Source organism: Phasianus colchicus, chromosome 2 (assembly GCF_987193195.1).
Source record: "Phasianus colchicus chromosome 2, bPhaCol1.hap1.1, whole genome shotgun sequence".
NCBI lineage: Eukaryota > Metazoa > Chordata > Aves > Galliformes > Phasianidae > Phasianus > Phasianus colchicus.
The window spans coordinates 9,541,176-9,566,006 of NC_143437.1; the positions used below are offsets into that span (position 1 = coordinate 9,541,176).

Below are 24,831 nucleotides of genomic sequence, written 5' to 3' on the forward strand. Positions count from 1 at the left end.
TAGCAAGCCAACCTTGTTTCATTGCTGGAACCACACAGTAATCACAGCTGCAAATGTTGGTCACTAAATAACAGCTATCTGGAAGAAAGCAAAAGCAGTGGCATAAGTCAGCATTATTTTTCCCTTGTTACTATCATTATTACTCCTATTGCTTCAGTGAAAGGAAGTAATTTTTTTTTTGTTACACATGCAATAGATAATACTGGTAGAAGGTTCAATAATGGTCCCACATTTAAAAATATAAGCCCAGGGGCTGTTTTAGACATTCTCACTCTTCACAAAGGAAATAAAATACAGGAGCTTCAGATAAGAAGTGGAGATTTCTTATACAAAAGAGCCAGAAACACTGAAGTGATGTCTCACATAGAAACTGGGGCTTCACTGCACTACACAGAGAGGGAACAACTTCAGAAACGTTACTGGAGCATGAGAGGCTTTGCCCAGTTTTAATACACACATAATTCTGAAACCTTGCAGACCAAAGCTGGTATTTTTGAAGAAGAAATTCTTAAAATACTCCTGCTATATCAAAACAAAGTTAACACTGTGGAATTACATGAATACATACATACAACAGACACAAACTGTGAGTCAGTGACAGCAGTGAATTTCCTGCCATCTGTATGACTAAACCCAGCATATTTGCTGCATGAGACATTTCTGTAGAGATGTAGTCTTGTGGAAATAGCAACAAGCATGTAGAGTGTTTCTGTAGTAGAGAAAATACCAGACATTTGTTATCAGTAGACAAGCTGCATTGTTTCTAGAAATAGCAAAAGAGGGTGATGACTATTTCAATCTAAAACTCAGCTGCCTTGGCAGTAACAATAAAAATTAGTTCATATTCCCATTACTGGAAAAGATGCTTATGTGCTTATATTGTCTACTTTCACTGCAACATTTAAATTTGCTTGAGGTAATGGACATCATCTCTGTTTATGAAGCCATAAAGCACCTGACTGAGGCATCAGAAACTCCTATACTCACCCACATAGACATTTCTGTAATTGGACCAGTGCTCTTTAATCTCTTCATCAGTGACTATGACAGTGGGATAAAGTGCACCCTCAGCAAGTCTGCAGATGATACCAAGCTGTGCAGTGTGGTTGACACAACAGAGGGGCAGGATACCATCCACAGAGACCTAGACAGGTTCAGCAGTGGGTCTAGGAGAATCTCATGAGGCTCAACAAGGCCAAGCGCAAGGTCTGGCACCTTGCAACTCCCCCTATCAGTACAACCTGGGAGATGAAAGAATAGAGCACAGCCCTTCCAAAAAGAACTGGGAATAGTGGTGGATGGTAAGCAGGACAGCAAGCTAGACGTGAGTCAGCAACATGCCCTTGCAGCCCAGAAAGCCAACTGTGTCCTGGGCTGCATCCAAAGCAGTGCAGCCAAAAGGTCAAGGGAGGTGATCCTGCCCCTGTGCTCTGCACTGTGAGACCTCGCCTGGCGTGTCAAACCCAGATGCGAGTCCTCAGCACAGGAGAAACATGGACCTATTGGAAAATATCCAGAGGAGGGCCACAAAAATGATCCATGGGAAGGAATACCTCCCCTACAAGGATGGGCACTGAGAGCTCGGGCTGCGCAGCCTGGAGAAGAGAAGGCTCCAAGGAAACCCGAGAGCGGCCTTTCAGTATCTAAGAGGGGACTGGAAGAAAGAAGAGGACAAAAATCTCTAGCAGGGTCTGTTGTGAGAGGACAAGGGGAATGGTTTCAAACTAAAAGAGGGGACATTTAGATTACATATGAAGAAGTTATTGTGTTTGGTTTTTTTTGTTTTTTTTTATTTTTTTTTAAAGGGTGGTGAGACACTGGCACAGGTTGCCCAGAGAGGTGGTGGAAGCCCCATCCTTGCAGACATCCAAGGTCAGGCTGGATGAGGCTTTGAGCTTCCTGATCTGGCTGTAGCTGTCCCTATTCAGTGCAGGAGAGTTGGACTACATGGAATTTAAAGGTCGCTTCCAACTCCAACAATTCTATAATTCTATGATCTTTGCTGGAGCAGGCTGGACTGCTATGAAGTCCCACTTGCCCTTCTATTTGGCTTCCGGTATGCAGAGGACCAACCAAAAGGGCTGTTTTCTCAGCTTTATTTCTCAAGATACCTCTACAGTCAAGGAAGGATGTAGAAAAGCTGGGGAGAAGGGCTGGGTTGAAGAACTGTCCCCTTGCTGAGACATTAGGAGCTCTGTAACAGCTAATAGTGAATGGAGATGAACCACTGAGAAAAAAAAATCAACATGATTTGTTGCAGAATTGTATTTCTTCTTCTTGTAAGAGTACTAGGAAACCATAGGATTAAATGACCTGCCCAAATCCACAGTGCAAATTGGTAGCAAAGGTTAGAAGAGAAAACATCACTGCTTCCCTCTTCCCAAAGGTCCCCACTTCTGCCAGTCCAGCCCTGGCTCTGCCAAATGACTTTGCTCTGCCTTCTGAAAGAGAAATTCTGCACATATGGAACAGAGCCAGCAGGTAAAAAGGCTTTCATCTGCACTAAACCAAAACAAAATGGAGCATCAGCAGGAATATCCAGAAGGAAGGCAAGAAATTTTATGCAGATTTTTGTTTTTCATTTTTCCCCACGTTTGTTTGTCTAAATCCTCACTTATAAGAAGCAAAACAGCCTCACCTCTTTCCACCCAGATCCTGCGCTGTTCAAAAAGAACTTCCTAAAGTGATTACCAAAAAGCCTGTAAGAGAAATGATTACAAATGGCCAAGTTAACTGCTTTGGATGGCCTCATCAGTCATCATAACGCGGTCTCAGCACGAGACTCATCAGGACAGGCAGCTTGTCATGACAGATGACACCTCGTTAAGAAGGCTTCCTCCTGTGGCTTTTTCCCAAAAAAGTCCCCCTGGGATAAGGTGCTTGCAAATAATGGTCCTTAAGCAATAATCAAGGAGGAATCATTGCCAGCTGCCTTCACTGAGCTGATTCAACGTTGGGGACTTTTTTTTTTTTAACCTTTATTCTCTGAGTGTGGAATGTTTTATCTGCACACACATCTTGGAATCAATGTACTTTCAGCAGTTGCTTTAAAGGTGATTTTAGAGCTGCTGAGGAGAGTGGCAAATTAAGAGTGAGAAGGCCAAAAAGGGCTGAAGCAGCAGTGCTCACCTTGTGCTGCTTTTTCTCACTGCCACCCCCAAATGCCGTACAGCAATTTGCAATCTATACATTGTTCTCCTCATCCTGATAAGGACGAGCATACAGATCTGCATTACAAACCTGCTGTAGAAATTGATAAGCTGAATTTTTTGAGTTACACAGAACCTTCTGCAACAAACTCCGCAGCAAAGCCTGGTATAAATAAAAGCCAGTGAACATTGTTCCACTGACAGTATTTCATAAATTGGAACTTGAGAGAGCTAATTCCATTCCCAGCTCTCCTTGTCTGCAATGGGATCTAAGACAAATTGTGCAGTGTCTCTTTTTGCCTTGTGTTTTTTTTTCCTACAAGTAAAATGGAACCTAATGGTGCTCAGTGTGCTTAGGAATCCTGGGATAAAAAGTAGTAAATAGGAACAAGTTTTTCAAAATACCATTTCCCTTCCAGTCTATTGTTTGTCCTGATACGCAGTTTTCACTATGCCAAGGGCAAGAGGCTCATTATGAAGAGCAGTTGGTTTCACTGGTCACAGTGAAGAGGTAAACCATTTGCAATGAACACTACGTCTGTGAAATTTGGCACGTGTTGGCTGATTTCAAATTGTTCACAGACAGAGCCCAGTTAAAGACTACTTTGAAATTACTCAAATATTTACTAGGAACAGATTTCAGCCCTTGGGGTTCTTTGGTTGGTAGGTTTGTATTAGTGCTTCAGCTATGCACCAGTTGGCCTTTCAAATGCTCATGGTACCAAATAGGTGCTGGATTCAAGCATGTACCTGAATTTCTGTTGTGCAGAAAACACCAGAATTTCTCTATCTTTCCTTTCCATGTAATGGAATCATAGAATCACTCAGGATGGAAAAGACCTTAAAGATCATGGAGTTCAACCACAACCTAACCATACTACCCTAACAACCCTCCGCTAAATCATGTCCCTGAGTACCACATGCAAATGGTTTTTAAACACATCCAGGCATGGTGACTCAACCACCTCTCTGGGGAGCCTATTCCAGTGCTTAACAACCCTTTCTGTAAAGACATGTTTCCTTTAAACACTAAAGAAGATATCCAACCTAAACTTACCCTGGTGCAACTTGAGGCCATTTCCCCTCATCCTGTCACTTGTTATCAGTGAGAAGAGACCAGCCCCGCTCTCAATGTAAGCACTGTCACATATTGAAAGAGAGCAATAAGGTCTCCCCTCAGCCTGCTTTTCCCCAGACTAAACAGCCCCAGTTCCATCAGTCTCTCCTCATAGGCTATATTCTCCAAGACCCTCACAAGCCTTGTTGCTCTTCTTTAGACCTGCTCCAGCACCTCAATGTCCTTTCTGTACTAAGGTGCCCAAAACTGAACACAGTACTTGAGCTGAGGCCTCACCAATGCTGAGTACTGGGGCAATGAAAAAGAATAAATCTGAAAAAGTAACATAAACAGGAAAACAAAAAATACTTTTGATTGAAAGAATTACCAATTTAAGTATTTCATGTCAATTTTGCCATCAAGCTTACAGCCTGAGAAAGCATTTTGTGTAAACTGATATATATATTCCCATAGGAAGTCTATCGTAGACAATACTTCTTGATGGAAAAATCCAAAGTTAGAAGACATCTTAAGTAATTCTAATTGCTATGTATCTGACAGGATATGCCTCTGCTCCACAGGCCCTCTCTGGGGATGACCTGACTGGGAGCTTGGACTAGAAAAGCCACTCCATGTGGCTGGTCTAGTGAAAGTCACTGAGAGGCAATGAGGTCTTTTAGAATATTTAGCAAAGCAGAATGAATGCGGCTATAGTAACAATCAAATGAAATAAATTCCTTATTGCTGACAAACTTCAGATAGATATTTATTTGTATTGACAAAGTGAGCTGCATGGCATAGATTGTGCACCACTATGGGAATTAAAACAGACTGTGGCGCTGCTAGACCAGGGTCAACGCTCCTTGTATCTGCACCCTTCCTTGATACCATTGGCAGGCAATTTCAGGACTAAAACCACAAGCCTTCCCTTCTTTCATAAAGTCAGTCAGCCTTTTTGTTCACAAGCTGCTTGAAACAGTTTCACTAACTGCTTTTTTTCTTTATAGAAGTTCTTTTCATGTGGCTTAGCAAGCAGAAATAAACAGGAGCTCATTTCGACTTAGCAGCCAACCCAGCAGGATTCATAAATGAACAGACTTTGGATTACCCATGGCAACAGTTTGAGGCATCCTGAAAAACTCTAAATAATTGCATGAAACATAAGTAATTGTACTAAGAAACTGCCAGTCAAAATGGTTGCAGAGACTTATCTTGCATTAAAGCTTTAGCTGCATGCCATAATGCTGTCTTGGAACATCTTCCCTACTCCTAATCCATGTGCTATGGAGATGACTGTATGGGCTCTAGGCGTGTACTGAAACTGTCTTGCTTTGAACATGACAAAAGTCACACCAAAGCCAACCCACATACCTGATGTGCCAGTGATCTCACATCTGCACTCCTATTTCAGTGAAAAGTGCTTTGAGAAGGTAATCAACCTTTTATCCATCTCACTAACAGCAACCTGGGCAAGAAAACCAGGGAACATGCTTCTCTCCCCTGATAACTTTATCTCAGGAAGAACTTTAAGCAGGCCGTGGTAAAATAAATCTGTGAAGAAAACTTGAGCACATAATAAAAGACCAACATAATTTGGATGCCTGTAACCTGCAAAGAGAGGGAGACATGAGAATAATTTGGTAAAATTTCAGAGTTCCACAGAGGCAAACGGATGATGCAAAAAGGTAGATGTAGCACTGAGGGACATGGGGCAGCAGGCATGGTGGTGATGGGCTGATGGTTGGAGATGGTCTTAGTGGTCTTTTCAAACCTTAATGATTCTGATTCTATTCAGCACTAAATCACTTTCTTCACTACCTGGCAGTCAAGGCAACATGTCATTTCCCTAGGCTGCCAGGAGTCTGCAGGAACAGAGTGCAATTGTGGACAGGCACAGCTCTCTCCTCTCTTTTATAACATGTTCCTGCCCTGTGACTGAATGCAGGAGGTCTGGAGTTTCTCACGTCATGGAAACAGAACTCCTGGAACTCTTTCTTGGTACCAGAGCAGAACCTGCTCCAAGGAGAAGCTTCTCCTAGCATTTAGCAGCCAGGTGCCTCTCACTGGGTTGTACAGCACTGGAAGAGCACTGAAGGCAGGCAAGGGTAGAGCAGGATGGTTTTCGTGATGAAGTACCAAGAGTGTTCTTCTCAAAACATGAAACCAGCATCTGTCTGGCTTATGAGGTTTTAGATTCATATTAATCTCAGATGCTTGTGCTCCCTGACCCCCATAACCTAATATTTATCAGGGAAATTGTGCAAACTTGTCCCATGCGCTCTTACTGCATTGCTAAAAATAGTAATTAACCTGTTTTTCTGTTTTGTGCTATCTCTGGAGCACACCTGCTTACACAAGGTTGATCAGAATCCAGCTCACTACTCACAGGAATTAACGTCCCTATCTCCTCGTGCAGACTGCCTGAGCTACAAAGTCACTTCTCCAGCTCTGAGTTTCAATCTGTCAGTAGTTCTGCTTCCTGACCACTGCAGCCTGGGGAGCTGCTTGTAGGAAAGACACGAACTTTCCCTACTTCCTCTCTGCTTCATAACATGAAACTCTTCTCAAGGCACTGCCCTCTGTGACCCCAGCAGCCCCTAAGCTGTCACTGCGGGAGAACCAGCCAGAACTGGATGCTTGTGCAAGACATCCACTAAAAGCAAAAATAAGTCAATTCTTTCAGTCAAACCCTCCTGAATTCTGAGGTGTGCAAAATCAAACTCCAGACTGAAACCCTGGCATGGAGGGATCTGTATCATCTCAGCTTCTATCACTGCAGAGCGTGATGCCACTTCTACTTTAGTCTAAAAAAGATTCAGTGCATGCCTATCTCCATGGACGGGTCAATCACAGTTCATACTGCCATAATCAAAATCCAAACTGCTACTTTCAAGCCTATTTTTGTGAAACCTTGACACCGGACAATCAGAATTGATAAGGGATGAAATAAGCAAGATTGCTCAGAAGTTCATCCTTTAAGATAATCTGTTTAGCTTTTTTTCTTTTTTTCTCTTCCCTATTTTCTAGGTTATGCTGCCTTTCCAGAAATATAGATGCAAGCTGTGTACTTACCAGCCACAAAAACAAATCAGAACACACATGCACGCAGGTTCTCTTGCTTTCCTTCACCCAATTTTGCAGGTGTTGGCAATCAGTATCAAAACAAACATTTCTTTAACCAAACTGAATGACACTTCCAAATTTTCAGCGTAATTCTATTTTGCAGAAATCAGCTGTGTAAAAATATTATAATGATTCTATTCTGTGGTGCTCAGCTGGATGATGAGTGCAGTACTCTCCTAATCTGCAAACACAAGGTAGGGACAGAGTTAAGATGGGTTTCTTCTGTCCTTGTATACACAGCGGTAAAAATTCTGTCAAATGAAATGATGGTCTCAGTAAAACCTGTGCAGTCCCAGTGATTTCAGTGGCCAAGAGGGGTTACTCACCAGAACCTGGGTTAACAGTGCTGTTATTCATTGCTCTCTGGTGACTAAGAGCCTCTAAGAGCTGTGCCAGCTCTTATTTTTGGTGGATTATAATAAAGGTAGAGATTTCAGCTTGCTCAAAGCTGAATTGGTTCTGCAGTGCTAACAGAATAAAACCCACCATATTGCCACTAACCAAGTTTACACGTGCCTGGTGATGAGTGGGCCAAGAGCAGCCCTGCAGTGAAGGACCTAGTGGTAGTGGTGGATGAAACTGAGTATGAGCTGACTGTACGCAAAGAGCAACGCTACTGACTCAATAAGGACTTTTTAAAATGTCATTCCCTAGAGTAGAATGGCATTTCAAGATTGGTAGCGAATTACATTCGTTTAGAAGTTCATCAGGATTCTGTGGCATTCACAGTTTTGGCATGCTCCAGCCCTGCAGTTAGAGCAAAACAACCGACAACACCTGCCTATAAGGTTGGTTTGAGGCAGAAGCAAAATTTGGCACGATCCAGAGATATTACTGGGTTGAAAGACAAAGCTTTTGCTATTATACAGAGCTTCCATGTGCTGAGCAAATCAAAGATATGTTTTATTTAATACATTTAAAAAAAAAAATCTTCTCTGTGGTTCCAGCAGCATCTCTACTGGTGTTTTACAAGGGTCTGAGCTCCAGGCAATATAGAGCTAGTTAAAAAGCTAAATCTAGGTGGGATACAGCCCAATACCCACACCCTCAGGCAGGATCAGAGAAACAAAGCTTCCTCTGTCAATGTATTGATTTTTCCAGACTTGGCTTGATTTAAAAAAAAAAAAAAAAAAAGTTTTTTGAAAATTTAAAATCATCCTGAAATGGCGATGGTAGGGACGAATGGATTATTTGTTTGCTTTTCTGTTTCTACCTACAGAAACTTTTGACCCTGCAGGTATACACGATCTGAAAGAGGTAGAGGGGCACATTTAGTCATGGATGAAAACAAATGCAGGAAAGGCTTTCAGATCAGCGAGTTTCTTGAAAGTGAGCAACTCTAATGAAATTCCTTGCTGAAGTCAGCAAAAATAGAGAAATTACATGCAGAAAAGAGAGAAATCACAGACACCCTTGCCCACGTGGGGCGTTGGAACTGAATGATCCTTAAGGTCTCTTCCAACTCAAGATGTTCTGTGATGAATAGAGCCCAACCCTTATAGAGCCACTTATTTTTCAGTTTAGACTAAGCTTAAAAATCAATGATAAGGAGAGGCCAAGGGTGCAGCTGACAGGCCAGAGGGCAGCACTGCTCCCCAAAGCCACAAAGGCAACAGGAACCTCCTGATACGCAGCAAGGACAAATGCCAAGCCCCACGTCTCCAGAGGATGAATCCCATACAGTGATATGGGCTGGCCACACATGCTTTGTGTACTGCACCAAACCTTGGTATAACGATCACAGTGTCTTTAAAACAGCTTCTTGGTGCTTCTTTGCAGAGGACAATTCTGCGTAATTCATTACTGGGAAGAGCCAAGACTCCAATCTCAGCACTGAACTTTAGAACATAAATAAACAAGATTTCCTTTTTTTTTCCCGCCTCATTTTTCATTCTATTTGTGTTTTAGGAAACCAGCCTAATAATGCAACAGTAATTCTATAAGTGGAGCTTAATCTTTAACAATAACAACAAACGAGTTTCCTTTGATCTGTTCAAACACAATGTGTTGGACAAAAGCGCCAAGGGCGAGAGGGATATTGGCAGAAGCTGTTTCCTCACTTACTGAAAGAAGGAAAAGAGACCATTTTTAGCAGTTGCTGAGGCAGTCAGCAGATTAGCTTTAGATCAATGAGTTGCTTGATTGTTCTATTTCACTCTCAAGTCTCTTTCACGGCTTCTCTTTACCAACCAGGAAAACAAATATATGGATTTAAAACACTTTCCTAGTCTTCACTCTTGAAAGAATGGAATTTTTCAGAAGTGCCTGTAACTCATCTGCAGCAAGACAGAGATGCCAAAGTGTCACCAGGTATCACGAACTGCTGAGTGAGGGAGCAGGTACCTAGAGAGTATATACATATATATGCATATACATATATACAGGATGCTCCTGGGTTTGATGGGGTTCCCCAGCCTGCAAGCATAGAGTCAGAGAATTGTTCCCATTGGAAAAGATGCTTGAGATCACCAAGTCAATCACTAACCTTACCAAGAAGTTTAATGGTGTTTTGCAGCTCTTGCTGGTACCTACATTCATATGAGAAAGGTAGCATCTAGTTGAGAAAAAAGAAAAAAAAAGTGCATGATTTCTATTTTTGCTTATTTGAATCCCTCTCAATTCTGAACTACTCCTTTCCCTCTCTTCCCTCCAGGTTCAAAAGTCATTTGGAAGATCCATAAAATATTTTTGTCTGTGTGCATGTTCTCAGCAAAGCCTGGATAAAAGCCAAGCTCAGACCATGAGCCAGCAGAGCATGAGGTGCACTCTTGCAAACCTGTTGGGACTTCCTGCTTAGAGACCCCTAAATCTGCCTTAAAATCATAAAATCATGGAATCACAGAATCACCCAGGTTGGAGAAAACCTCCAAGATCATCCAGTCCAACAGTCCATCTTCCACTATTTTCCACTAAACCATGTCACTTCAGTACAGCATGTAAGGGATGTGGTTTAGTGGGAAATATTGGTAGGTGGACACCTGGCTTCCTGTGGCAATCTACTTATTCCCCAAAGCAGAGATCAAGCCATCTTAAACTTGTTTTTCCCCATTGTTTGGCTTTGGCTTGTTAAGCTTTTAAAACAAGATAAACCTCCCTTTCTGGATTGATTTTAGGTCCTTAATATGAGCGTTCTGGGATTTCTCCATCATCTAGCACAGTCTCATGTCTTTTCAGTTACAGAAGGTAATGGAATTTTAGTCATATAAATAGATTAGTGTTCAGCAATGTGATGAACAGTTATATATTTGTACAACACTGCAAATGAGTATCATGTTTTAGTGCTTCGCAAGAAAACACTGCCACAGTCATTTCCCCCTCTTTGTACACATGCTACCTATCTAAATGTGAGAATAAGTTTAGCTGACAGACATGCAGAAGTGATGATCAACAACAGCATTTACAAAAAAAGAAGCCTAACGTATCTTCCAATGTGTACCTAGAACTTAAGATAAACCATCACTTCTTAGACAACTCTAGTTAAGGACTCAGGAACGAGACTCTTGGGCTTACTGTATTCTGTCTTCTGTTTCTGCCTGTGGTGACCTTTTATAAGCCACAGTGAGTTTTTCTTCCAGCTGAAGTTTGGATTTTCGGAGGAATCTAAACAGTTTGGTTTGTACATCTCACTGAGATTCACTTGGAGCAGCCCAGTAGCTTGCATAGTATAATACTTTTCTTTCAGTGTGCGACTAGCATAGAATTAGTCCTAATACATTTTGCATTTGTTGGCACATTCCCCTGCCCACTGCCATGATTCAGGTGGCCCTCATATTGAGAGGGCCACAGTCAGCTCCTCATCAGATTTCTAGAACTGATTATATGGGATTCTTCATATAAAGGCAGAGCAGAGGGATGAGGCACACAGTAACTCCCACCAGTGCAGCTTTGCTGTGGCATTCCACACACACACACAAAAAGATATTAAAAACAAAGACTAATATCTGTGGAAGGAAAGAGTAGTTTCCACCCCCTTCAAAAGCTCCCACTATCTCAGTATTATGAAAGAGACTCAGCAGCTACAGAAGCTGAAATCAGTCCTTTCCAATGTTTCCCCAGGAGCAGGACTGTCAGCTTTCTGTAACCCTTTGTAAACAGGCCCATTATTCAAATAAACTGATCTCCACAGCAATTGACCTTAACATTACTCAAAAGCCTGATAGTCAATTATCTTCCAATCTCCCTTCACTGTGCCTTATGGCCAGAATAGCCAATCCATCATCTGGAAGGTAAGCATAACAGCATCTCATGGGTATTTCCTTCACTACCTATACCAGAAACACTGTGATGCAGAAGAAGCTGAGAAATTCTCTCTCATTCCCTAAAAAAACAGCGATACACCAAGAAGACATTCTCCCTTACTAAGTTTCTTTGAACACAGAGTATGAACCATGATGATAACTAACTAATGGGTTGAACACAAGGCCATCCAGTTCTCAGTGATAGCACCAGACCCATGGACAGGACTGGACCGTGCCTCCACCAAGCACCACAACTCCATCAGATCTTTAGGATGTGAGTTCAGGGGTTGCTGCAGGATGATTCAATTCTCTCTAGTTCTTCAAGTCGATCTAATCCTGCTGAGGGCTTGGGACTCGCTGCTTGCAACATGCCTGAGACCACAATGTCAAGTCCCCTTCCTCCCTCTGTCTTCCAAAGCATAACCGCTCTTTCCCACACACTGCTCTTGCCCCCAGGCTTCTACTCAGCCAGAGAGGATGGGAGATATGCCCAAGCCAGCATGGAGAGCCCCAGCACAGCACGGCAGCACTACTCTCACACTGGGGAGGTGCATGTGGGTTCATGCAGGGCTGGGCAGATATTGTATGTACTGCAGCACTGCTGCTGTGAGATTCCTGTGTTGTTTCATTTAGAACTGCAAGGCTGTGATAGACTTAATACATCACCATTCTCAGATTCAGAGCTGAACCCACCATTTACAGTGAAAGCCAGAACAGTGAAGAGTTTCTCTTCAGCAAACAACTGCAACAACAAAAAATTAACTACGCTTAAAGCTTTGAACTTAAGACTTTGAACTAAAGGGTGGTATAACTTACAGCAATATATGCAATATTAAAGCTACAGAACTATCGTTTTATTGCTAATGAAAGCAAACCTCAGCTAATCTCAGCTTTCCTCACACCACAGAAATTAATCATATCCCTGCCAAACAGATTTTTTCAGTAGAGACTGTGCGTCTTTACAGCACAGGTTTTCATGGCTATGCTCTGCAAAAACATAAAATCAGCTGCAGACCTCAAACTGGGGGGGGGGGGAGGGGGGGAACATTGACAGTCTCTTGGGCATTGAAGACCAGGAAAGAGTGTAGGGCTACTTATCTTGAAAAGATAGACAAGCTAGCATGGAGAAGGAAGCTGGAAGAGGAGAGCAGGTGAAGAAGCAAAGCACATGATGCTGATTTTTAGCTAGGTGGTAAATCCTGCCCTGCAGTTAGCATTTCTTCAGTGATGCTAATTCAGGGGAACCTCACAGGTAGGCCTGAATTACCCCAGGTTTCTGCAATCTTTAAGATAAGATGACCACTGAGTTATTTGCATTTGAGTGTCCCCATGAGCTAGAGCAGCCCACAAACACCTGCACTGTGCCCACTTGGGGCAGCTCACAAACAATGCCAAAACCTAATATTTCATGTATCAGTGATCTACTGCTAAGCAAAGGCAGTTCCTGACGGTCAGAAAAGCAGGGTGAGGTGTGGAAAAGATTATAGAAGGATGAAAGTAAGTGAAATCACAAAAACAATTAAACTGGAGACAAGCTATCTTGGCTTTTCATGTTACCTCCCCAAATTTAAAACCCACGTAAGATCATCTTCAATGTCACAAGCAAATATATACCAAAGATAACCACCACAGGACTCATTAGTAGTTTGTCTGTTATTATTGAACCTATTAACTGTGTTCAGCAGAACAAGCGTGATTAACAGCTATAAGAAAACCCAGGTCTTTGGTCCTTGAAGGACAAGCCACCATCATTTTCTAGGGCTGCTGAAGTGTCAGAATACAGCAGAAGAGAGCGTGAAAGAAATAATGTCTGTTACAGCACTTCTGAAGTGTCATATTCAAGACCTTACATCAGGACAGCTTATGGTCTGCATAAGGTTCAGCATTTGAGCATAAGCCACAGTCTGCTGGATGCACCCTGATGTGCAGGCAGAACTCAGCAGGCAGCTGCTCCGCAGTCCTTCAGCAGTGGGAAACAGAGGTGCCTCAGAATGGAAACTACAGGACTATATCTCGTATTTGCTTCCTTGCTCTCTTGTTTGTAAGATGGAGGGTGCTGACCTCCCTTCTGGCTTCTTTTGTTTGTCAGGGTTGACATCCCTGACTGGTGATCAGATTTCATAATTCAGTAGATTCTCAGCTCCAAGGAGTTCAGCTCCTTTGGTGACACTATATATTTAGCAAAATCCTCTACTGTTCAGAGTAATTAATATTATGCTTCTTGCAGATAGCTGAAGAAACGCCTGTCCCAAACTTCAAGTCAGCCAGTGCTAATAAGGGACATGTGAATTATGAAAGATGCTGTCAACTGCAACTCCAGGGAAATATTAATGGCTCTCATCACTTGTGCACAGCAAGCCCACAGCCAAGTGGCCACAGCAGTGCAAGTGAGAAGAGCAGATGGTAAAAGGGACAGAATCCTGAAAATGTTCTGTATATATTTATTATAACGAGGGATTGACTTTAAAATGTGGGAAAAGTGTGTCTTCATTAGACTAAGCTCTGCTTTTCAGCTACGGACTTGGCAAAAAGTTTAGATGACAGAAATGAGATCTGAGAAAAGTGGCATGAAGAAGGAATATTTTACTTAATGCTTGGTTAGCCTAAATCTACCAATTAGCTTGGCTCCCACTCCATCTTGGCCATTTCTGCCGTTACTAGAAGCCCCCAGAGGCAGTCATTTCCTAACAGACAGCACAAGAAGGGACAGTTTCAAATATTAGCTCCAACAAGTGTGCATAACTTATCAGGGTCCTAGAAGACAACACTGTCGAAAAACTGAAGCTCTGTATAAAGCCCTGCTACAGTGGAAGAAAGTTACATTGGTTGCCACTGCAAACATTTACTAATTCTGTTATGACCTGACCTATCATCTCCAGTCAATGTCAGCTCCACGTTTCCATGCACTGTTTGCACATCAAAGAGAAATCTTTCACAAGAGCTTTGTATTCCTAAGACACAAAAAATGTGTATTGGTAGGAAGGAGACGGACACAGGCACACAGGTTCCTTTAGGAATACTTAGTAAGTAATGTCCTGGCTTGCATCTGGTTACAAGTGTGGGTAGGAGAGCAAAGTTTTTGTAATTGCTAACCACAAAAAAAAAAAAAAAAAAAAACACACAACAAAACAGTCACAGTGCTTTTGACAAAGCTGGGATGTGAAGCATAGACTGCCAGGAAAGCTCTACTTGGGAGAACTGCTTTTCCCTTTGATTTCAGAGCTTAAAATCACAAATAGTTTAGGACTTTTAAAAAATCATCTGGTCTATCTCCCCTCCTCTGAGCAGGGACATCTTTCCCCAGAACAGGTTGCCTAAAGACCTGCCCAGCCTGATCCTGGGCATTTCTAGTGACATTGCACACACAGCTTCTCTGGACAACCCAGTCCAAGGTCTCACCAACTCACACTGTGGAAGATTTCTTCCTGATATCCCCATTAAATCTGCCCTCCTGTATCATTACACCTTGCCTTGCAAATGCTGGATACACATTCCCCTATGCTGGGAAATAGCTACTATATTATGACCTGCAGGTGGTTATGTTCTGATAGCAGAGGTGGGAGACAAATCACTCAAAGAATGTGAGGAGAAAAAAAAAAAAAGACACTTCCCTGACAAAAGAAAGCACAAGTTGTGTTCTTCTCAAAACAAGAAAAATTCTGCAACACGTGGGTGACATAGACAAAGTTATTGCCAAACTGGTAACACATCATGCTGCTTGTTCCTCTGTGCTTGGTTACAATCCAAACTTCCCTCATATGCTACCTTAGCTAAAGTAAGAAAACATTGCTCAAGTGATTCTTGCCAGCAGGTTGGAAGAAGCAGGCTTAGATCAGTTACAATTAGGAAGGAAAGTTTTTCTCTCATTCTTTATAAAGATTAAAAAGTTGATTTTTCAATCGCTCTCTGAAAACTAAATAGGCCGTCAAGGAGAGCCATTGAGCAGCTCTAAGGTGCTTTTTGTTTGCGTGCTTTTAATGGCACAAATAAAGAATATCTGACAACCCATGACAGAGTGACAAATAGGCAGTCCTAGCTATCATTATTAGCCCAGCTATGAATACCCACAGAGGAGCAGTGCAAAGAAAACAAGCAGGATACAGAAAAGAAAGGATCTTGTCATCATTTAAATTCATCAAGGCAGAAAATATGGACTTGTTTCATTGTAGTGCACAGCCTTTAGTGCCAGCTCATAATATTTTCAATGGTCAACACAATAAAAGATTTATAGAAATAATTTAGTATCTGTTAAACAGAAGCCTACAGAAGTCTGGCTTACTTGCTTCCTGTATGTAGAACACCTGAAAAAACAAAAATGGAAAAGAGAAGCCAGCAGTATACTTACTAGAGTCTTATAATTATATTACCAGCTTAACTTCAGTCCCAACAGCACCGACTCCCCACTCTAGGCATGAATATTTTATAGATATACAACAGCGTGCATGCAGATTACATTTTTCCAGACCCAATTAGCATTAATATATGTGAAGACAGACAGACTTAAGGGTGAAGAGCATCTGCAATAATTCTTGCGTTAGCACAAACCCAGAGGAGACTACATGCCAACTGATGAGTGCACAGGAACTGATGTGGCTGTACAGGTGCTGCAGGAGATGCACAGAAATGGGCAGGTTTACAAGGGGATGTGCAGCTGGAGACCTTTGGAAGGAACTCATAACTCATTCTTCTACACAGGCAGGATGTCTCATGGTTTCAAGGCTCTGATTTTCTTTTGGTGGTGGTTTTAATGGGAAGGAGGAAAAAGAAAGAAAAAAAAAAATAAAACCTCAAAAGTATTAGGGCTGCCTGGCTAGGAAAAGAGAAGACTTCCAAAATCTGAAACACACACAACTGCCTAACATAAAGGAATTCCTGACACACCTGGAAACAAAGCTTGTCATAAGTTCATTGATACAGCTTTAGACATAATCTGAGCTTTTGCATAGCAGTGGTCCTCACATTTCACCCAGCTACCCCTTCATTAAACCCCATTCCTTCTCCTTCAAATAGACCTTCCAGAAAAGGCATCCAGACTCAATGTGAAGGTGCAGGCAGAAGATTTGTGGTTACATATGGTACTTTGTTTTGACACTTCATAACCCTCGTCTCCTTGAGGGGAATTTGTGCCCCAAATTGGGATTTCTTCATTTGCACATCCTTCCTGCACCTCTTCTGTTGGGTTAACAGCCAAAGTTCCTCTCAGAAGGACAGACAGGACATGGGAACTCAGAAAGTGACCCATGAATCTCTTCCTGATCGCCTAAATGGACCAAGCACTTCAATTCTCTCCCTCTAAAGCATTTTCTTTGTCTATTAAATAACTTCCTGGCTATTCTTCATTATGATACAGGCCACATGAAGGGAATGGATGACTCGGGATGACCTTCAGGTGAGAGCATTCAACCAGGAAATGGAATACTGAGGTTCTGCTTCAAAGAATATTCAGTAGTTACACACAGAGCAAAATATCCTAAGGAGAAGGAACTGAAAGAGGCAGAGGGCTTGGCTGGCTGAGATTATCACAGAAAGGGGCTTGGAGGTTACTTGGACTTCTAAAGCCCAGTTTTTGTCTGATGCCCTCCCAGTAAAAATGATGGGATTTTTGCACAAGCACAGCATTTTATTTACATTCTTCACTTCCTTTCAGTCCTTTCACCCTTCTACCTCTCCAAGATCTCATTTTTTACTTGTTCATGTGCATTTAAAATGTTTGCATCTCCAGGTCACTGGGATCTCTGCTATATTGTATGGGCTGAGGCCACACTCTTCAGTAACACAGGAAACCACAGCACTTGCTCCTTTGCTCAGGAAAGTATACAGGATGTCTTTTAAATGGCAACGTGCAAGAGACATGTGAAAAGCAAGCTCTGTAAGTATCATTTCAGAGCAGGAGTCCACCTGTCCATAAGGATTCAGATATAAACAGACTTGCTCTGATGTTCATGCAGGGTCTCACTAAGCAGACTTATGGCATAACAAACTAGCACACAGACCACTCTGTGGTAGCTGTGCCCATCTGTGGTCTGATTCAGTAGTATAGGAGGCATAGGCCTACACTTTGAGAGGTTGCCTTCTCCTTTAGACACACCAGATTTGTCACACAGCTGCACCAATACCACGCCAAATATAGGCAGAGCAAGCTCTAGGATATCTAAATCTATCCACATAGATATTCCCTTAGGATCAGTTTCAGATGGAGGATACAGGCTTTAGTGCACATCTCTCTCTGCAAGGTGGCAAGAGTGACTTTAAGAAGCCACGACTTCTCCTTGACAGAAGATATGTAAGCCAATATATAGGCCAGGAGTTTCAGTCCTTCTCTCTCTGGTTCACACCTTTCAGACCAACATTTATCTCATACAAGTGGCAACATGGCATATTATTTAAAAAACAAGATTGCTCCTAATGAAATTTAGAACAATTGCATAATATTTGCAGTAGAAAAATTAGATGGATGGGAAGCACTTAACTCAGCTAAACTAGTTTCTCTGATATGGAAATTTCCTGGTATATTTTCAGGAAAATAAGAAACAACTAAAGCTGTGAAAACCTTGGTTACTTTAAGGCTATTGATCCCACAGGGCAGACCCAGAGGCATAAGATAAGGATTAAATATCTCAATAGTTAACATCAGGATAAGGCTGCTTTTGCACATAAGCCATTTCATTTTCCCACAAAGAGAACCAATTTGTAAGTAAAATCAGCTACTCAAGATTTTTTTTTATTTTTTTTATTTTTACTCTGAAGTTGGTAATTTTGTAATTATTGAATAGTTAATTTTGTGCTAACATAAAAAAACAACATCTCAACCATCCTTTTTCTTACAGAGAGCAAAAATACTCAAAATATTTTGGGGGGGATTTCAGGGATTGCCACCATTTCCTCTACATATTGGGCACAAACTTAACCTCAACTCTCCTTCTAAAAAGTACTTCCACACTTCCCCCCCAACCCCAGCCATGGGCAGGCTGCCCAGGACCCATCCAACCTGGCCTTGGGCACCTGCAGGGATGGGGCACCCACAGCTCTGGGCAGCAGCACCAGGGTCTCAGCCCCCTCTGAGTGAAGGATTTCTTCCTAATATCTAACCTAGAACTCTCCTCTTTTAGTTTAAAGGCATTCCCCCTTGGCCTATCACTATCAGACTGTGTTTTTGTTTTTTTGTTTTTTTTAAAAAGTCTTCTCCAGGCTGAACAAGCCCAGCTCTCTCAGCCTTTCTTCATAGGATAGATGCTCCAGCCCTCTGAGCATTTCATCTATCAGGACCCCCAAGTATTTCTCAGCAGGGCCACTCTCCAGGAGTCCCTTTCCCAGTCTGTTATTGTGTATCTGGGATTACACCAACCTGAGGTGCAATACCTTGCACTTGGCTGAGGTGAACTCCATTAAGGTTCATGTGGACCCACTTTCAAGCTTGTCAAAATCCCTCTGGATGGCATTCTTTCCTTCTGTTGTGTCAAATGCACCACACAATTCACTGTCATTTCTGAACTTGCTGAGGGTGCACTCAATCACACTGTCTGTCATTGATAAAGATGTTAAAGAGCACCTGTTCCCTTAGTGTGAGTTATTCACACTAAGAAATTACTAGTTCTACTGCTGCTAAATGAGTTCAGTTCATATCCATCATAATCCTATGAAGGAGTTAGCAAATGCTATATCTGGACTCCTCTCAGGAATTCACCAAACGCTGTGGGAGTCCAGAGGGCTCCCTGCTGACTCAACTTTAGTCACTGCTACACCCATCTACAAAAAGGGCAAGCAAGAAAACACAGGCAGCTTAGTTTAGCCTCAGCACCTGGAAAAGTCACAGAGAAGATTGTCCTGGGGGCTACTGAAAGGCAGTTAAAGAACAAACTAATTGGCAGGCATAGTCAGCATGAGTTCATCAAGGGAAGTCCCTACCTTTCTAATTTCATTTCATTTTAAAATAAGGTCACCCCACTTGATGGATGAAGGGAAGGCAGTGGATGTAATATTTCTTAGTTTTAGTAAGAAAGTACTGTCTCTCACAACCTGCTTCTGGACAAATTGTCCAGTGATGAGACACGCAGGTTCACACCATACTGAGCAATGAACTGGCTTGATGGTAGAGCTCAAAGCATGGTAGGGAATGGGGTTACATCTGGCTGGTGAATATTCACTAGCACTGTTTCCCAGAGCTCACTTCTAGGGCCAGGCCTGTTCAACATTTTTAGCAGTGAGCTGGATGCAGGAGTGGACTGCACCCTTAGCAAGTTCACTGAACTGGGAGGTGCTGGTGACTCTCTAGAGGGATGAGAGGCCTTGCAGAGGGCTCTAGATAAGGTGGAGCACTGGGCAATCATCAACAGCATCAACCTCAAGTCATGAAAGTGCTGAGTACTGCACCTGGGACAGAGCAGTGCTGGACAAAGGCACAGCCTTAGGAGATGAGTGGCTGGGGAGCAGCTCGGCATAAAGAGACCCAGGGGTGCCAGCAACAGCTGCTCAGTGTGAGCCCAGTGTACCTAGGCAGGCATGAGGACAAACTGGATTTTAGGATGCACTAGACAGAGAGTGACCAGCTGGTCAAGAGAGCTGATTCTCTTGCTATATTTATTGAGTAGCCTCACCTCAAATGCTGCGTGCAGCTCCAGAGGGTGGCGTGGGGCTCTGCTCCTGGGAACCGATGGTAGGAGGGAACAGCACAGAGCTGTGCCAGAGCAGGGTCAGAGTGGGCATTAGGAAAATTTATTTGCCATGAGGGTGGTCAGACACTGCAACAGTCTTCCTAGTGAGGTGATTGATGTCCAATGCTTGTCAGTGTTCAAAAAGCATTTGGAAAACGCCCTCAGTAAAATGCTTTAACTTTCGATTAGCCCTGAAGAGGTCAGGTTGCTGGACTCAATAGTCTTTGAAGTTCCCTTCCAACTGACCTAATCTAGTCTACTCCATTCAATAAAAGTCATCTGATCAAATGCAGCATTAATGCAGAAACTAAAAGTACAGGAGAATCATTAAGTGATTCATTGATTTACCATTAAAGCGTTAACGTTTTAATTTATTTAAATTATTTGCTGCATGTTAAATGAGCAAAATAAATATGCATGTTACAATTTGGCCAACTCCTCCTGTTCACAGAAGCAGTGTCAGCAATATGCCTTGCTTGTGTTTGACTCCTTAGAGTGACTTCAGCACTACAAAAAGTCAAACAGTCTTCAAAGTCAGTGACTGAAAAGTCAGACAACTCAATCTACACCGAGGCCTTTACAAATGCCCTGAGGCTCAGCTGCGCTGAGCACCCACCCATACTCCATAGGTTACTGTGGAAGTAATACCTGTTTACTTCCACGTAAATCACAATAGATACAAAGAGTGTAATAACACCAATAGAGCAAATTCTCAGCTACAAAACACTATTTCTCAGCACAGTCACCACCATTAGCTGCATACATTCACCAGAGATGATCAAGAGCCTGCATGCTGTGCTCATACAAATCTGCATCAGCAGAGGTGATGCTGTTGCTACTGCTGAAACTCACCACCCACTGCCTCATGGTACTCAAATCCATCATCTGGTCTCTGTAAACATTCAGCAAAGCACTGATGAATGTCAGTGGGGGCCATTTTTTCCCCACATGGAGAAATTCAATTCCACCCCTTTGCTTCGTATGCATTTCCATGTCAGACATCATTCTGTCAGACTGCTTTAGATTAGATGTTAGGAAGAAATCCTTCACCCAGAGGGTGGTGAGGTCCTGGCACTGCTGCCCAGAGCTGTGGTGCCCCATCCCTGGAGATGCCCAAGGCCAGGTTGGATGGGCCCCAGGCAGCCTGAGCTGGTGGGGGGCAGCCCTGCCCACAGCAAGGGCTGAAGGGGGCTCTGAGGTCCCTTCCAACCCAAACTATCTGTGATTCTATAATAAAATAGGAGGCATTATTTTTGGGGCAACTCTTATATACAGATTCCTTTTTCCTTTGTCATAAGAATGTGTTATTGGGTGTTGTATTTTGCTTGTGCATTGATAAAACTCTATGTAAAGGACTATGTAATACACCTCTATTTTGTCTCTGTAACCATTCAGTTCAGTTTTTCCTCAGTTTGGTCAGGATGTACCAAAAGAAAGCAGTAAGACCAGCTATTGTTAATGGCAATATTGCAAGGCATTGTAGAAGGGAAATGATTCTCTTAAAGAAAGAACAGGCTGTGATTTTGGCTGAGATTCTATAGAAGTGTAACTTTTATGAAATGACAGCCACCCTCTATATGGTAGATGTATTCAGGCCTGTGGAACTACTTGATAGTTACATTTTGCAGAACTCACAGTCCTGAGCAATTTAGTCATATGAGCATTTCTCTATCACAGTGAAGAAGGCAGGGTCTAGTACCTGTGGAGCAGCAGCTGCACATAGGCTGCTGAAAGCAGTGGTGACTGCATGCATGACTGAGCTGTGGTAGGCTCCTACTAAAGTAGCCACTCAGAGTGAAAGCCTGAGCCACCCATCTTCCAAATCTTGCTGTATGCACTCCTATTTTGGATTCTGACATATTTATTCAGCAATTCAGATTGCTTTATATCCCCAACATGCACTTACTGAGAGGAAGTTATCACACTGTTATCAAATTGTAAATTAAGTTAGGATATCACAGCCCTCATAATCCATCAGAGAAAACCCCATAGGACTGGCTTGAAAGGCCAGAATCTGAACTCTAATAAAATGTTCCTTAGAAGAGATGCTTGGATTTGGAGGCATACAACCCACAACACTGCTCACAACCTTTTTCAATATTTCTATCAGCTGACCAGGCTCAGAGAACCACTGTACAGTCTGAACACAGAATCAGTCCCACCCCAGGCATAAGTCTAACGTCTCACAGTGTGTAGCTTCCTTAATAGGCTTAACAATTTACATCTTCATTTGTCCCTCAGCTTAATAAAGCAGTCTCTCAGGAAATAAACACCTCTAGAAACACAGAAGAAATAGCAATACAAGCCTTTCTTTCCTACAAATCCCATTTTCCTGTTTTGCTCCTACAACACTACATGTTAGAAAATCTCAGCACGAGATAAGAATTAAATCAATACTATTGCCAGCATTGCCCGTGTGAGGTCCAGTTGAAAAAGAAACGTTAGGTCGGTAGCAGGCAGGAGACTAAGAGGAAAAACCCTTGTAATATGCTAATTAATGCTTTATCCTTAGAATTTGTGAGGTATCACTCTGTCAGTATGGCTTAGTCTTGGCCAAGTGAGAGTGGCTCTTAAAGAAACCCTCTTGGAGAACAACAACCAGAACAGGCCTCTACTTCTTTTCTCATCTGTAACAGCAGATCAGATATGTATACATTTGAAACGGGAACAAAATGATCCAGACAAGTTTGTTCCAGAAGATCTGAACCAGAAAGTATCAATTCTTACCCAGCTATTGCTTACGATAATGAGTCCATGAAACTCATGAAATGAGTCCACAGCCAAGGAGGGCAGCTGAAGCAGTGCATCAGCGGAACCAGGTGCTAGCTGATGAGTTAGGGGATGAAGGGTAAACATGGGCTGGCTGTAAAGGAAGCCAAGACAAAAGAATGTAGCAAGCAGGATGAGATAATAAGCAGAAGAATACAAGATGTAAGGGGTCCATAACATCGCTTGGTTTTGCTAAGTCAAAAGAAATTTGCAAATAGCATCACTTAATTTAACCTCTTGTTAGCTCAAGGGGAACTTATTGCTTAACCTTTTGCTAGCCCAGACACATTCTCAAAAGGGAGCCTTCTCCAGTGAGCAGATAAGGGCCCCTAAGAAAGCAAGGGAGAGGAAAGATAGGCAGAATTAGAAATTGCTGAGGTATGCAGGGTGGAAGAAGAGCTCAAAACGGGGATAAAGGTTGGAAGGACATGGCAGGGAAGACGTCTGACTTCATCCCAGAACCACCACCAGAGGGGGAGGAAGACATCGAGCCTTCATCCAATGGAAGCTACTGCGCATGCACTAGGGAGGGGGACAGTATGTAAATGAATTCCCAGAAAAGTAATGAATATGTTTAATGGGTCTCAGGTAACACTTCTGAATATGTATGCGTTGGCTTATAAATGTATCGGGATCTCACTCTTTGGTGTGCAAGCTAGGAGGAGCAATGCCTCTTGTACCTGGTGTGTGGCACAGCGCTGAAGTAAAGACCTACCTGCTCTTATAACCTTACGTGGGTTAGAGAGTTTGATTCCACAAATCACTGACATGAGGGTAAAAGCAATGCCTGTGGGAGTGGGAGCATCTCACTCACACAAGATGCAGTAATGAAGCCAGAGAACTCATGTATTTCTCCAAATTACACTCAGATAGCCCAGCAGATAATCTGTAATATTCTCTGTTCATAGAGTGATAGAATCTTCAGCCAAGTAGTTCATGGAAGCGATGAACTCATTGCTCATGCAAACCTTTTAATTGCTTTTAATAATGAAAGCAGGCATGGGAGCATGCTACTCAAACCTGGATGGAGGAAAACATTTAACTGGTTTAGAAGTGAGCAGAGTAGAATTTTAAAAAGGCTGATTACTGCTTCAGCAAGTTTTTGGGAAGTGAAAATACATCACAAATGGGACAGATCAGTCCTTTTGAAGGAGACGGATATTGCTTTTAAAAAGCTTATCAAAGACCCCGAGGCAAGCAGCATTTGTCTGGGATGCAAGATGTCTACCTGCGGGCACTCAGATCCCTCTACGAGATGACTGCAGGTTTTCCAGTCACGTTACAAAGGGCAGAAATGACCTTCTGGAAAGGGGACACAGACACCTTGACTGGGGATTGACAGAACCAGATCCCAGAAACTCCCTGCTGAGTTTGAGTGGTAAGAAACAAAGCTGGCAGAACTTTAGAAACTGTATTACTTTTAAAAGAGTTATCTGAGAAAGCATCCACTTACACCTACACCGAAGTCAGTATCTGCAGCAGCAGAATCTGAAGAGAATCATCTTTAAGGGCATTGCAGACAGGAAAAGGAAAACAGAGGGGCAGTTGTGCAGCGAGTCCCTCTTTGAGGTCGACCTCGAGGAGCAGGATTGGAGCTTGATGATCCTTGAGGTCCCTTCCAACCCAAGCCATTCTATGAGCAGGCTGACCAGCTGAGCTCCCTGTAGCGACCAGCACCACGCTGGTTTCTTGCCATGAGAAGGGGCTGGATGTTGTCTTTGTTGCCTCCCACTCTCATGTAGGAGACATCCTGCTCATTCCCATCCTCAGGTAGAGGAATCATCCTCACTACTCAAAATTCAAAAGTGCTGATCCAGTGAACCAGCTAAATACTCTTTTAGCTA

At 42.6% G+C, this 24,831-nt stretch overlaps 1 protein-coding gene across 13 annotated transcripts in view; it reads right to left on the minus strand.

Annotated features, from left to right (window-relative positions):
- Positions 1-24,831, minus strand: part of ALK (ALK receptor tyrosine kinase) — a 332,192-nt gene that overhangs the window by 226,596 nt on the left and 80,765 nt on the right. The gene's annotated exons all lie outside the window — the stretch shown is intronic.